At 32.7% G+C, this 15691-nt stretch overlaps 1 long non-coding RNA gene and 3 pseudogenes across 1 annotated transcript; 2 read left to right on the top strand and 2 right to left on the bottom strand.

Annotated features, from left to right (window-relative positions):
- The window catches only part of LOC146922313 (uncharacterized), a 145238-nt pseudogene that overhangs the window by 67301 nt on the left and 62246 nt on the right, over nucleotides 1-15691 (top strand).
- On the bottom strand, nucleotides 1900-3208 carry LOC146922318 (uncharacterized). The gene is made up of 2 exons (XR_015012415.1): nucleotides 2769-3208; nucleotides 1900-2692 (listed from the first exon to the last, which is right to left on the bottom strand). It is a non-coding gene; the product is annotated as an uncharacterized LOC146922318 (long non-coding RNA).
- Nucleotides 8591-11510, bottom strand: LOC146922319 (uncharacterized; annotated as a pseudogene).
- On the top strand, nucleotides 14496-15383 carry LOC146922320 (F-box/FBD/LRR-repeat protein At5g56570-like; annotated as a pseudogene).

The following is a 15691-nucleotide window of genomic DNA, read 5'->3' on the forward strand; positions in this document are numbered from 1 at the left end:
AAATGAAACCCCCAAGAAATTTATTTCATGGGATTTAAAAAGCGAATCTTCAAGGAAGAAACAAAGTAGGAAAATGTTGAAGATTGTGCTTCAATGAAATTTTCTCATGAAATTTTGAGAAAGAATGCAGCAGAATAATTATCTCTCTGATGTCATGTTACAATTCTTGGTGGAACTCATAATTGATAGGATAGTATAGAAAAGTGAGGCTTGTTTGATTGTGTCTTTTTTATTTTTGAAAATTGTTTTACAAATTTGTTCTTTAAAACTGTTTTAAGAAGGAAAAAAACAATGTTTGAAAATTACACTTTTAAAAACTGTTTTAAAAATGAAAAGGTAAAAAATTTGCTTGATAACTTAATTTTTTTAATACACTTTGAAAACTATTTTTCACAATGTTTTTTTTTAATCTAAAATTCATAAAATTTGTTAATTAACAAATATACCATATTTGTTTAATTATTGGCTTGATAATTGAATATACATTAGATTTGATGAGTTCATAGCATTTTTTTTTAGAACATTTGATGAGTTCATAGTTGAATATTGTATAATCATATCATATGTTAGTGACAAATCAAAGATTTGTGATGATGCAATCTTATTGTGATGATGTTAGGACATATCATTTTATTATCTTTTTAAGCAAATGGTACACAGACAAATCGGCGACACTTAAGTAGATTAAAATTTAAAATAGTACATAAGACTGAGATGACATATAGCCTTACTTTGTAAAAACAAAAAACAATATTTCTTTTTTTTGGGAAACATGCTCATTGCATTTCATTAATAATAATTGTTTCAATATAAGTTGGGATATGATAATAAATAATGGGATTAGCTAGAAATGTCATCTCTCTTGCTGGAGCATATAACTTCTTTTTTTTTTTTTTTTTAAATACCTAATAACTTTAAAGGGCACATTAACCACAAATCTCAAGTCGGAGTAAAAATTTACACACCAATGTACAATCAAGCAATCAAGCATGCGCACGGGCTTGAAACCAACTTTTTGTTGCTTCTTTTTTGAGTGTGTCTGCTTTCGCTTGTGTCGATATCTTTTCGTACTTTATTTTTGCAAGAGGTAATTACTCGTACTCGTGTTTTTTAATGACGAATATTAATGGTTAGATTAATTTTTTTCTCTTTCATACGTACTAGTGTCTGTATAATGCCAGTTTTTACATTTTTTGTTCTGGGTGAGGAAAAGAAAATGTGACTTAAAAAATTAATTTTATATTTGTATTATTTTAAAATGCCAAAGTAATTCGTTGAGAGATAAATTTGTGAAAGTTTACAAATCAATAACCAAAAAAAATGTAAAAAATCGATTTCAAGATGTGCCTTTCATTTTTTTTTTTTTTGATAGTATGCATGTCTTACTTTTTTTTTTCTCCTTCTGAAGTATTTACGTTAACTAGTGTAAAATCAAGTACAAATTTTTTATTTTTTTGCTACAAAAATCAAGTACAAATTAAACATAAACAATATGTTATTATAATTAAAAAATGTCATTAATGAAAATATGCCAATGGTCCGTCTTTTTTGAACTCTAAAAAGAAAACTAAAACTAAAAACCAAAACTACTTTTGATTGTTTTGCTTTTTTAGTTTTTAAAACTAAAAAACTGAAACTAGTTTTCAAAATTACAATTTAAAAAATATAGTTTACTAATTTTTTTTGTAGTTTTCAATTTTTTAAAACTAAAAATCTGTTTTTGGAAAGTGAATCAAACAAGCACTTGTTGTTACTTGTTACATCAAGTAACCATTGTCGTATATATAGAAAATTAGACTAACTCCTAACTAATCTAACTAACATATGTAACTAACTTTTACATCTTGGATACAAGAAATTGGTGATTTGTATTTCTGTCTATCCTATCAAAAAATTTAAACACAACTTTGACAAAAAGAATTAAAAAAGATATCTAACTTTGTTGGTATTTTACAAGGAAAAAAGGGTAAAGAGGGACGAAAGAGGGACCGACACAAAAATTTGTAGTATTTACAAAGATTTATTATCACTTAAACCTTAAAATTTAAGCTTTTCATTACATTTATTTATAAAATAGAAAATCTATTCACACTTTTCTATAACAAACTATAATAGCTTATGAATATTCATGTTTAAAACTATATTTCACAATCTTGCAACAATATTTAAAATGTACTAATTCATCTATCTAGCATTTAATCGTGATATAGTTATACCATTGATTGAAGGTATTTCTTCTCTTGAAGATGTTTCTTCAATTGAGACTCTTTGATTTAAGAAACCAGGTTCTTTTGGTTGAGGTAAAGTAATCATAATTGTTGTTGTCATATTTGGCCTATCATCTAGAACATGTTGCACGCATAAAAGACCAACTTGAATACAACGTAGTGTTTCAGATAAAATACATGAATCCCTTAAACAATCATCAATCAATTCATGTGAAATGTCCCCTCTCCACAATCTCCTAGCCTACAACAAAATTCAATAAATTTTTATCCACTACTTTATTTAAAGAAAGTCTTTGTTTCATGCGGTACTTACATGCCAAATAAGATTGTGATCATGTTCATGGTAGGTAAGTGCCCTATTTCTTCTTCCGCTTATGATTTCTAGCAATAGCACGCCAAAGCTAAATACATCTGATTTTATAGAGAATAATCCATGAATAACATATTCAGGTGCCATGTAACCACTGGAAAAAAAAAACTATAATTAGTTTGATGACTATTTTAATCATAGAAAAATTTATCATTACATAACATACTTACTATGCCCCAACTATTCTACTAGTCTTCCCTTCAATTTGATCCCCTCTGCACATTCTAGCCATGCCAAAATCTGAAATCTTTGGATTCATATCATTGTCGACGAAAATATTGCTTGCCTTTAGATCCCTATGTATGATTCTTAATCTAGAATCTTGATGAAGATAAAGAAGTCTTCGAGCAATTGCATTCAACATGTTGAAGCGCACAGGCCAACCTAAGAACCTACTTTGAACTGGATCTATCAAGATGGTCATGTGAGTTTATTAGTCATTCCTTTCGAAAATTTCCTTAAAAACGAATCACTTCATTATCATGAATATCAAATATTACAAAAGTTACTAACCAAATATGAATAAATCGAGACTTCTATTCGGCATGGACTCATAGAGTAACATTTTCTCCTCTCCTTCAATGCAACAACCAACAACCTTAACAAGATTCTTCAATGCAACAACCAACAACCTTAACAAGATTTACTCGATGTTGCAATTTAGCACACAATAAGACTTCATTTTTAAATTCTATTGATCCTTCCTTGTACTCAGCGGCGAAGCTAGGAAATTTTTTACGAGAGGGCCAAATACAAATAATTTTTTTAATCAAGGAAAAATTATATATTTTAAAATATTATATATTAAATTTAAAGGTTGGATATGTTTAATCTCTATAAAATTAGGTTTTGAGAAGTCAAATATTTTTTTTTTGAGGGAAGAAATCAAATATATTTATAATTGAATATTTGCTAAACAGATTAACAATTTTATTTTTCAAAGTAGACAAATAAGCTATTTGTATTAAATTATCGTCTATTATGTTTCACTATTGATAATTTATATTGCTAAAAATGCTTTCTTTATAGTTGTTATAGAGATCGAAATGTCGAAATAAAACAAATAAGTTTATTAATCAAGTAATAATTTGTTAACCTTTTAATTTATGCTACTTTTGTGCAAATGAATTTGTTTGAGGTAGCTAAAATTATATTATTGGGGTAGCTAACCATATAAATATACCTAATGACTCAATAAAAATAAAAATTTTGGGGTAGCCAAAGCTACCCCATCCCATTGAAAGGATTCACCCCTGCTTGTACTGAATTTTTCGAAAGTCTTTTGACTGCAATTACTTGTCCATCTTGCAATGTACCCTAATTTTCATAGTTGAGAAAGAAAGAGATCAATAACATAATTAATTAGTTTTTTTGTATTACTTTTACACATGATAAAAATGTACCTTGTATACCCCGGTCCAAAACCACCTTCACCAAGTTTATTATCATTTGAGAAGTTATTGGTCGCTTGAGTACTGTAGATAGTTCAAATATAGGAAGCTCAAAATCGTCATGTCCATCTTCATCTTTCTCTTTTATCATCATGATCTTGTCTATCATTCCTTTTGTTTATCAAATGAGATAAATTTCAATTAATAAGTAAAAATTTATTAGATTATTAAAACATCATTGATTTTATAGGGAGGGGATTGTGTTGCAGTAAAAGATGGTAATATATGTTCTTATATTTCAAATTTAAATGAACCACTAAAACATTTTTAATTTTAAACTACACAGACTGACCTAGTACACAACTAAAAAATTGTGGCCTAGTGTTCGAATAGGAAACATTTTTTTTTCCACATGTTTTCTAAAAAATGTTCTATTTTCTTGGAGCTAAGATCTATGCCGCAATTATGAAATTGATGACAATTTAGAACACGGGTTTTCAAATGTTGCTCGTTAAGACTTGAAAGTAACATGCAAAAAGACTGGCTAAACATATCTAAACTTTGGACTGGGATATGTTGTAGTCAACAAATTCCCACGGTCATGCGTTTTTAGTCGTCCAATCATTTTCAGACGATCCTAAATTATTCTCAACATTTTGTAATCTAATTTCCTAAAATTTGCCTTTAACGAGAATCTTCAAGGAACTAGTGACATATGGTTTAAACCTTATAGACATGAGAGTCAGCATGGGTGGCAGTTGCACCGCAGCACTGAGATGGTGGTGGTAGGTCGGATCTAGGATATGGAGCTTATTCGTTGGTGTGAGTGTAGTCTTCAGGTTTGAGGTCGGTGGGTTGTAAATAGGTTTGAGATTGATCACCACTAATGTTATTTTTCTAATGTCTTCTCTAGTTGTGAATTCTGATTGATTTTCAAGATGAATGGTTTGACTTCCGAGAAAGAGAGAGAACAAAAGAGGAAATTTTGGAAAGAGTAAATGAAATAATCAGAAGTATAAGATGTATTGTGTTATTGTGCTTACCTATTAAATTGGCATAGAGTGGGTCAAGTGAACCTCGCATATCAAACAAACCTCGCATAGAGCGGGTCAACTATGATGTTTTTTTTTTCTTTTTAAGAAGCTAAACTAGTCCATCTAAATTAACATCGAAGATAATCGAACTTGAGATTTGAGAAGGATCGCACTCTAAGGGCTCAAACCAACACAATTAGACCAACCCAGTGGGTTAGCTATGATGGTGTGCTAGAAGACCAACAACACTGAAATTTAAAGTTTTTGGTGCTTCATTTGGTAAATTTATCATCTAAAGTGTTTAAGACGGTTATGTGCTCACAAAACCTTGTTGACACAAGTTGTCACACTACAAGTCTTTCCCCTCTCACCTGCAAGTTCTCATACATGATCTGCTTCTTATTGTTTGGAAAAAGAATACTTGAATGAAGTTTAAACAAGTCAAATAAGTAAAAATCAACTTTTGAAAAATCTGTATTCAAAGATAATTTCATAGAATAATCAATATTAGTATGTTACATTGGTGCATATCCAAATAAATTAAAAATTGTGACTACCTTTATATTTCGCTTTGGTTATAAGTGGTGGGTCCTATCACTAAGAAATTGTGATTCCCAATTAGGTTGGATGGGATAATGTTTTGAGCTAATGTAATTTTTTGAGGTAACTCCAATCCTCTTTGATGAATTTCATTATTTTGATGATTAAATGTAGAATTTTCAAAATGATGACAATTTAAGAAGGATTTTTTCCAAATTAAATTAGAAGAGTTTCAAATTTAGTCCTTAAATTGTTTTCAAATTTTGCAAAGTTGGTCCCAATATTTTTCAAAATTTTCTAATTGACTCCTATAATATTAAAATACTGTAAATTGGCCACTACAATTTTTTAAAATTGCAAATTGATCGCTCAAATATTTCAAATTGACCACTCAGTTTTCAAATTTGACTCAAAATTTTACAGCAAATTGGTTCCTATTTTTCAATTTGACCAATTTTTTTAAAAAATTTGTCAAAGTAGCCCAAATTGTTAACAATGAGTATACAAAATCATTTGAAGACAATTCAATTGAATCATTTGAAATGATTAGAATTCAAAATTCACTAAAATTTCCTATTACCTCATCCAAACATATATAAATAGTTCTAAAATCTTTACCGATATATGCAGAATCCATTCGAACTTAAATTTAAATTATTTACAATAAGATCACCTAACCAGATAGAGCAACCCTTTCCTTCTCCAATGGGTCTAAGGATGTATATGCTGTGCAAGAGCAATTATTTATGCATTTGACTTTACATTCATCAAGTGTCATGTTTGCATTAATCCAAGAATTTGTTGTATCTGGAAATTTCATACCAATAAATTTAAGATGTTGGATAAGTGATAGTACTTAGATTATTTACATAGTTGATTGTGGTACACCAAACTTTTGATAAACCACCAAAGATTGTGTATATGAAAGTAATTTTAGAAAGAAAAAAAATAGGAAATTATACATTGCAATATCAGGACTTAGATAAAATGATCTAATCAACTCACTCCAATTAATCAAAATCATAAAATTACAAATCATTACATATTATTTTTTTTATTATATCGTTGAAATATACGACAGAGTTACTCATTCAGAAGGTTCAGTTCTAACTATAGTATCTATGATTTTATGGTAGTATAAGCTTTGCTGTCATTCAAGAAAAACCATTGCAGAAATACTCCAAGCTATCTAGTGATCATTTCCCACTATGAGGTTGCTCCACATATGTGAGGACTAAGGACAACATCAACTCTAAACACAAAAAACCAAACGGTCATTGATACAGTTAATCACAATTATATAATATAAGATATTCATGTCAAACTATAGAATTGTGTTGGAAAATATTTATTTATGTTTTTGAAAATATCGAAGTTGATTGTATTTTCGAGCGTCGTTGAGATTCTTACCTATATGATAGGTAGAAAATTTTAGAGCCGATCTTCACCTGAGTTATTGTATCTGTTAGGATAATTAGTTCGAAGGGTTAAAGTCATCTCAGTTGCAGATGCTTACGAGTGTTGATCTATGTGTTCTAATGAGGATCACTCCCTGTTAAGGACCCCCCATTGGAGGAAGAAAAAATGAGTCCCTGTTAAGGAACATGTAACTATATGGCTCTCTCCTAAGTAACTAACGGATCTCATGTTCAAAAGAAGTACTCCCTCCGTCCCAGAATATCTGACCCAATTCGGTTTTTCACACAGATTAAGAAAAATGTATAAATAAAGTGGAAAGTGGAATATATTGTATTGGGAATGATGAAAGTAATATTAATTAGAGTTATATTGTATTGAGAATGATGAAAGTTGTATTGAAAATTGAAATGAGTCAGTTATTTTGTGACACTTTTTTTTAGAAAATTGGTCAGATATTCCGGGACGGATGGAGTAATAAAATATGTACTATGTGGTCCCATTTACAAAAAAAGTAATATTTTAAGAATTAATAGTTGTTTTGATTTCAAAAAAAAAAATTAATAGTTGTTTTAAATATTATTTTAAATAAAATGTAATTCATGCAAATTATTATTATTATTTTTTAATGAAGGAATCTAAAATTTGTAATGTTAATTTTTCCATTTTCAAATTATTAGCAAATGTGGTAGAAATTTAAGTTCATACGAATAAATAAACATTTTATAATTTAATTTTTTTTAAAGGATTATAATTAAATATTACGAGATAATTTATAATTTAATAAAAAAATTAATGATAGAAAGTTAATGAGGCCAATTTAAGTACTTTTCATTGGAGTCATTACTAGTGTACTTCCATTAGAGTCATTGAGTCCTTGAACACTTTTATTAAAATATTATAAATAAATGATGTGTAATGTGGGATCCATTTAAGAGTCTCAATTAATGAACTGTTTGGGATTGTGACAGATGTAGCCTTTTGGTCACTATAGTTGTTGTTTACAATTTGAAAGTCAGAATTTTCAATCGACAAAAAAAAAATCAAAAATAAGAAAATTGCTTTTCTGACATAGAAAACTTCCAATTGACACAAGTAAATGACCAAAATGTCCCCAGCGGTAGTTAACTATTGCTGGTTAATACGCCGGCAGTTAACTGCCGTTGGTACCCAGCGGTTGTTAACAACCGCTCACACCAGTTACAGAACCAGTGCAGTCTGTAACTGGTTTTTCCAGGAAATGTGTCTTGTATTACCTATAATTTCAAACGGCAATTCCGGAGGAAATCAAACCGAAACAACAACATCCAGCAATCACAAACATCAACATTTCATAGTTTATCAATTATTCGGTAACATTACACAAAACCGATAATGCGTTAACGTTTAACAATTGTTTGAAATTCATCAAATTTTCCACATTATGCAAAACATTACACGTAATGTACATTAATTACTAATAAATGTGAAACTCAAATATATTGATATACATATAAATAGTTGAAGGTTAGGTACATTATATCACCAAAAAATTGGTCATTACATTATATATCCAAAAAAATACGTTGGCGCGTATCAACCAAAAAACGGATTAACACCGACCAAAAAGTGTCACATTTCATCTAATAAAAGCAAATCATTTAAATGTTCCAGAACATCTTCAAATTCGGTGTTTTCTTTAACTGGAGTGTCATCAAACATAATTGGATTGTCTTCATTTGTTGGCTTTTTTGGTGGAAACGGTCTCTCTTTGAGCTCAATGTCCATGAGTGTTTGGAAACGATCGTGTTGATCCAAAAATTCATCCTCCCATGTTGCCGCCTCTTCGCTCATGTGATTTCTCCACTCCGTGGATGTTGGAGGTAGTGGGCAACCATCTTTTAGTGAAAAAAGGACAAAATGATTAGGGATTAGACCAAGGCAAATCATGTTGCTTTTCGGGTTAACCGGAGGTCGTCCTCTAAGTGGGAAAAAAGTCTAGGAGATGTAGTCTTTCCATGTAGTAATCTCTAACACCGACCTATTGTAACATGATGCAACGATGTGTCCCATATTCGGCAATGTCAACCATTTGTCGGGAGGTGCAAAGCTACTAGGATTTTTGGGAGGATGCAATCCATCCAAGATGTAGTTGTAACGGTGCTCGCTCGCATATACCTCAATGTATTTGCTCATATGCTCTTTCAACTCTTGAATAAGTGCTCTCCGCACCATAACATGACTTTCTTGCGTCAAACCCAAGGCTTCTGCTATAGCCCTAAACCCATAATGCCCATCACCAATAACATCCACAACTCTCTCAATGTATGGTCTCATGAATTTTGGCATGTAATACATAGGATTGGATGGATCATAACTTGTTGAAACCAAGCTAGGCTTAGGAACCGGAACCGGAGAAATGCCAATGCGAGCACCTTTCCTTTTAGTTTGTGAAGATTTTTTCCGTGGTGAAGATTGACTTTCCGGATGTTGAGAATCAATAGTCTCCCACGTAGATGGGATCCTACCACGTGTGGTTTTGATTTTTTTGGGAGCTCCTTTGGTTGCCACCTTTCTTGGAGGTGGTGACAACAATGTGGTCTCCGGAAACGCTAACAACCGCAAAGCCTCTTTGATTTCTAGTTTCATTTGGAACGGAACTCTTTGGAGACGTTCTTGGATACCATGCCACTCCTCCGCGACCGAAAACAAATCTTCATTACTTTGTTCTTCACCCATGTACAACTTATGCCAATGCGGTGTATCTCATCCAATCGAATGGGCATGCTGTGACGGATTTTCATAGCAATGAAGCATGCACAAGGTAGGCCATACGACGTCCTTTGAACACAACCACAAGTTTTCTTCTCAATGCACAAGGTTCTCCTAGCACGCTCTTCTTCCACAAAAATAAAATTCATGGCTTGTCTAGACACGTGACCACCCAACCCGGAGTACAAAGTGACATCTTTGTATCGATGTTCCAACACCGTAACGCTCCTACCAAATGATGATTGTATCTCCCCAAATTGGTTTGCCAACATCTCATCAATTTTATGCCAACAAGTACCCAAATCACCCTTGGAGGTGGACAAATATTCCTTCACCACACCATGAGCTCCTTCAACTCTATTTGTTGTCCTACACCCAAGATGTAACACAAGGTCCGTCCATGCCCTCACTAGTTTGTCCTTAAAAGGGTTCAATATTGTTTCTTGAACATAGTTAAGAAACTTTGGATGATCCTTACAAGCATCTTGGAATCCCACTAGATTAGCCGCATATAACTCTTTAGTAGGAGATTCAACCAATTTTTCCCATGCATCAAATATGGTATCAACCAACTTACTATGCTTCTCCTCGTCGACAATCTTCTTTTGGCCATCCACCACAACAACGTTTGTTTAACTTTGCAATCAGTGATGATTCTTGATCTAACATTTTTGCCAACATGGAAATAACAAAGTATTGCACTACTACCGGGGAGAACATTATTTACGGCTTTCATCATACCCATGTCCCTGTCGGTCACTACCACTTTATGCATATCACTGTTTGGTCCAAGAAGTTTAATCAACATTTGCAAAGCCCAAGAAAAGTTATGCTCCTTCTCGGACGTCATAAATGCAAAACCAACCGAATATGTCAAATAGGTTGAGGTGACTCTAACTATTTCAAACAATGGCATCTTATACAAGTTGGTTTTGTACGTGGAATCCATTATCAAAACAGTAGGAAAATTGTTAAACAACTTTACCGAAGTTGGATGAGTCCAAAATATGTCTTGAACGGTTTGACTTTCCTTTTTTAATCTTATGTAATAAACATATCCATTCTCTACCAACTTTGTGATTAGATATTGCATCTCCGTCAAGTCACCCCTTTTTGCCTTTTTGAATTTATGACGTTCATTGTAGACTTGCTTGATATTTGTCATGGACTCTTTCCTTTTATTCCTCAAGTTTGTCAAAATATTTTTTGGTTTCACCGAAGAATTGGTCAAGTCATGTACAATCTTTTTGTCGTCCTCCGTTAATCTTCCGACAAGAAGGTGCCCCGCTACATACGGCACCATCTCATGGTTGTGAACGCCATTAAGAATAGCCAATTTCCAAGCATTGTCTTCCCTAACGACATATCCACGCACCTTGAACAAACACCCACATTTTCTTGATCCCATTCCTTCATGCTTCACTTTTGTCTTCGGTACTTTGTGCTCGCCGCTCCGTTCACAAACCAACTCCAACATAACATTTCTTCCTTCACAAGATCTTTTAATGACAACCGTAAATCCAGCCCTATTTGCTTGTCGACGGATCCAACCGAGCAATTCGTTTTTATCTTTCTGTGTGTCTTGGGTTAAAAAGAAATGAGTCGTGTCCACTTCGTTGTCACGAAGTTTCGACACATCGGAATTGACGCTTGAAGCCTCAACTTTAACGGAGACTTCGACCTTAGCGGGAGCTTCAACCTTAATGGAATCGACAAATTTAGGTTTTCGATCACCCAAATCATCACCCGCACTAATTAATAAACATTTATCTAATATCATATATTAACATAAACAAACAAAAAAAACAAAAGAAAAAAAATGGAAAAAAATTTGGGCAGTAGCTACTGCCACTTAGAAAATTTTGAAAATTTTCTAAGTCTCCAGCGGCAGTTAACAGCCGCTCACTCCCAGCGGTAGTTAACTGCCGCTACAACGCGTGACAGTACAAAAAAAAAACCAGAAAAATCAATCAAATGCAATGGATTTTAACGTTGTAATACCTATTCTTTGATGCATTTTGTGTGTAGAAACGTCTTAGCAATCGATCAGCAATGATTTGGAGGCATGATTTTAACACAACAATTTTGAAATGGGTTTTTTTTCTGGTATGGTTTTGGAAATGAAAGGTGATGAATGAATAGGTGAGGTAGGGGTTTGCTGGTTTTGGGGGGAAAGACTTCAGCGGTAGTTAACAACCGTTGGGTACCAGCGGCAGTTAACTACCGTCAGGGGCAATATGGTCATTTCCATGTGTCAATTGGAAGTATTCTTTGTCAAAAAAGCAATTTTCCAAAAATAATCATTCGTTCCAACAAACAGTTTCAAAAAAAGGCCAACAACACTGGCCCAAAATTTCAATAATTTAAATAAGCTTCACAATAGTTCAACGGTCAAAAAAAGTCCAAAACCCTCACTATGTTACTTACATCGCAAGCTACACCACTTCTTCACCCATACTTCTTCTTCAACCTGCACACAATGAGCATAGAAAGAGAGTATGGGGCCTATGATTTTTGCTAGAAAATTGCTTTTCTGACATAGAAAACTTCCAATTGACACAAGTAAATGACCAAAATGCCCCCAACGGTAGTTAACTACCGCTGGTTAATACGCCGTCAGTTAACTGCCGCTGGTACCCAGCGGTTGTTAACAACCGTTCACACCAGTTACAGAACCAGTGCAGTCTGTAACTGGTTTTTCCAGGAAATGTGTCCTGTTTTACCTGTAATTTCAAATGGCAATTTTGGAGGAAATCAAGCTGAAACAACAACATCCAGCAATCAAAAACATCAACATATCATAGTTTATCAATTATTCGGTAACATTACACAAAACCGATAATGCTTTAACGTTTAACAATTGTTTGAAATTCATCAAATTTTTCACATTATGCAAAACATTACACGTAATGTACATTAATTACTAATAAATGCGAAACTCAAATATATTGATTTACATATAAATAGTTGAAGGTTAGTTAACATTTGCAGCAGGGGGATAGATCGTTGGACTCGTTTCCTCCGGTTGTTTTCATTTAATTTCGAAGATAGCCCTTTGTTAGGTTGTGTTTCCTATGGTTTTTTTACATTTCGTCTTTGATGCATGAGTGCATGAATTTACCCATTTACCCTTTGTATGTTGCTACTTTACGATTCCCAGCCTAGCACTCCTTGTGCTGGTCAGGACTCATTGTGATTTTAATTAATTCCATTAAGGTTTTTTCAACAAAAAAAAAACTGGTTTTATATTTTGAGTAATGACCTATAAACATATAAAAATCATGAAAGTGAAAAAATTGGACTAAGAATTTTTATATATTAGTAGATAAAACATAGTCTCCAAGTCTTAAAGTACACTACAAACAACTATATAAGATGAAGAACAACTATATAAGAGGAAGAACAAACAGAGAATCCTCTCTTGGTTGTTCTCTGTTTGTCCGCGGTTTTTGGTATGGGTTCGTCCGATTTGATAAAGATTGGGGTGGAGAAGGTGATGTTGGTTTTGTAGACCATGTGAGTGGTGGTGATGTAGGTGACGGGTTAGGTGGTGGGAGGTTATGGTGGTGTTGTTGTGGTGATGGGAGGAGTTGATGGTGGTGATATTGTGATAATGGAGGTTGTGATGTTGTTTTGGTGGATCAGTGGTGAGTAGACACGGGTTTCGGGTTGTGTGGTGGTCGATGCGGGTGTGGTGGTGGTGATGCAGCACGGAGATAGATCATTGGATTCGTTTCCTCTAGTTGTTTTCATTTAATTTCGAAGATAGACCTTTGTTAGGTAATGTTTTTATATATATTGGAGTACGAATTTCTATATATATATATATATATATATATATATATATATATATTTATTTATTTATTTTTAGGGATTTTTATATATTGTTATTGTTGGTAGATGTAAAGTGAAAAAAATTAAAAGTATTAAATTTAAAAAAAAAAAAAAGCCACAAAGTAGAAAGATAAAATGTAGAATATTGTTCCAAAATTCACGCATATCTTGAGGAATCAACCAATTGATTTTGATTTGATTTACAATTACTACTTTTACTTGGTCTCCACGTTAAACTTGATCTCCACGTCTTCAGATATATTTGGAAACAACTATATAAGAACAAACATAGACGTTTTACAAACAAAGCGATGAAGAACAAACAAAAGCGTTTTGCAAGGGATATATATCGCAAACAACAATTTATGTCAAAAAAAAAATGTCAAATTTAGCAAAACCAACGACGGTTGATAGGATTAGTGATTTACCAGATGAGATTCTATGTCACATACTCTCTTTTCTTCCATCTAGATTTGCCGTTGCTACTAGCGTTCTCTCAAAAAGGTGGACTTCACTCTATCAGTCGCTCCATATTATACACCTTGACGATAAAGATGTTATAGACTTAAAAGACTTCGTTTCCTTCAATTACTCTGTGGAATATGCGGTCATAATCGCGAATGACACACCCATAAAAAGGTTTCATCTCAAGTTTAGTCATTTTGGAGATTGGCAAGGGTTGGTTTTCAATGTCCCAGACTGGATCGAAGCTGCAAAAGAACGTGGTGTTGAGGATATATTCCTAAGTTTGAACTTTACTAATTTTTTGTGGATGGAAAATGAAGTGATCACTCTGATAAAAATCCTTTTTAATTTTCCAAACCTTGTGGTTCTTAAACTGAATCGGTTAATTGTGCCTGCTCAAATTTTGTCCTTTAATCTTCCATCGCTCAAAACTCTACATTTGAATTTTGTTTATTTTGTAAATCCCATGGATTTGAAAAGGTGTCTTTCTGGGTGTCCTATTCTTGAGGAATTTCTCACCATTGATATAAGCAAGGTTACGGAAGGAGGGTTGAAACATCGTTATCCAATTTGGTTAGAGCTACTATCAGTCCATTTGATATTCCGTTTAAAGCAATTTACAATGTTGAGTTTCTGCGCATAATAAAGGTATGAATGTAACATCATGCATGTTTTTTACTTGTAGGTTCATTTTACACAATAAAGGTATGAATGTTACACAATAAAATTGTTACCACTGAACTAACACCTCATATACTTCCTTAATATGCAGTTCAGTTGATTTTAATATTTCGTTTGTCTCTGAAACTTTTGCAGATGGATGAGATTGATCACAACAAAAACATCAATGCCTATTACAAAGACTTTCCTGTTTTTTGTAACTTAATTCACCTTGAAATACTATTTTGGGACTATGACCATAGCTGGAGTAATGTAGCAAAAGTGCTCCAACATTCTCCCAAGCTTCAAATTCTTTTAATTAGAAAGGTTCTCACACTATATAGTCAATATGATTTTTTTTTGCTTTGTTCTTTTATGTATTTAGTTTAATATATTTAATTTTGACTTCCTTTGACAGAGAAGCAGCAACTATTACACATATAGAAAAGATTGGGAAAACCCAAATTTGGTTCCTGAATGTGTTTCTTCTCACCTCAAAACATGCACAATTATAAACTATGAAGGTTGGAAAGTTGATATTCAGTTTTTAAGATACATTTTGAAGAATGCGAGGTTTCTACAGGTTATGAGAGTCAGAGTTAGTAGAATTGCCTCTTATCGAAAGAGCCAAATTATAGAAGAAATATCCTTGCATCCAAGAATTTCAGAAGGGTGTAAATTTTTACTTGGTTGAGTCGGCACATATCAAGGCCTTATGCAAATTCAAAAAGGAGGCTTTTTGAAGTTAATAGTAATATTTTAGTGAAGTTGTTATATTTTTATTAAAATTTTACTATTTGAATTCGTTGTTTGCAACATTATTTGTTAAATTATTGCAGCCGATTTTGTTTAACATTTCTTTTTCAATCGATAATAAAAGTAGTTAATTTAATCTTTATTGAGATATTGTTGATCTTAAATAAAATTTTGTTAAAGGAAAATGTTGGCTACAGGCAACGCCCAACACCGGGCACCACAAGTGGAGCATCAAAATCTAGTTCC

This window comes from Medicago sativa, chromosome 5 (assembly GCF_051527215.1).
Source record: "Medicago sativa cultivar Bolivia chromosome 5, Bolivia_mono, whole genome shotgun sequence".
Taxonomy (NCBI): domain Eukaryota; kingdom Viridiplantae; phylum Streptophyta; class Magnoliopsida; order Fabales; family Fabaceae; genus Medicago; species Medicago sativa.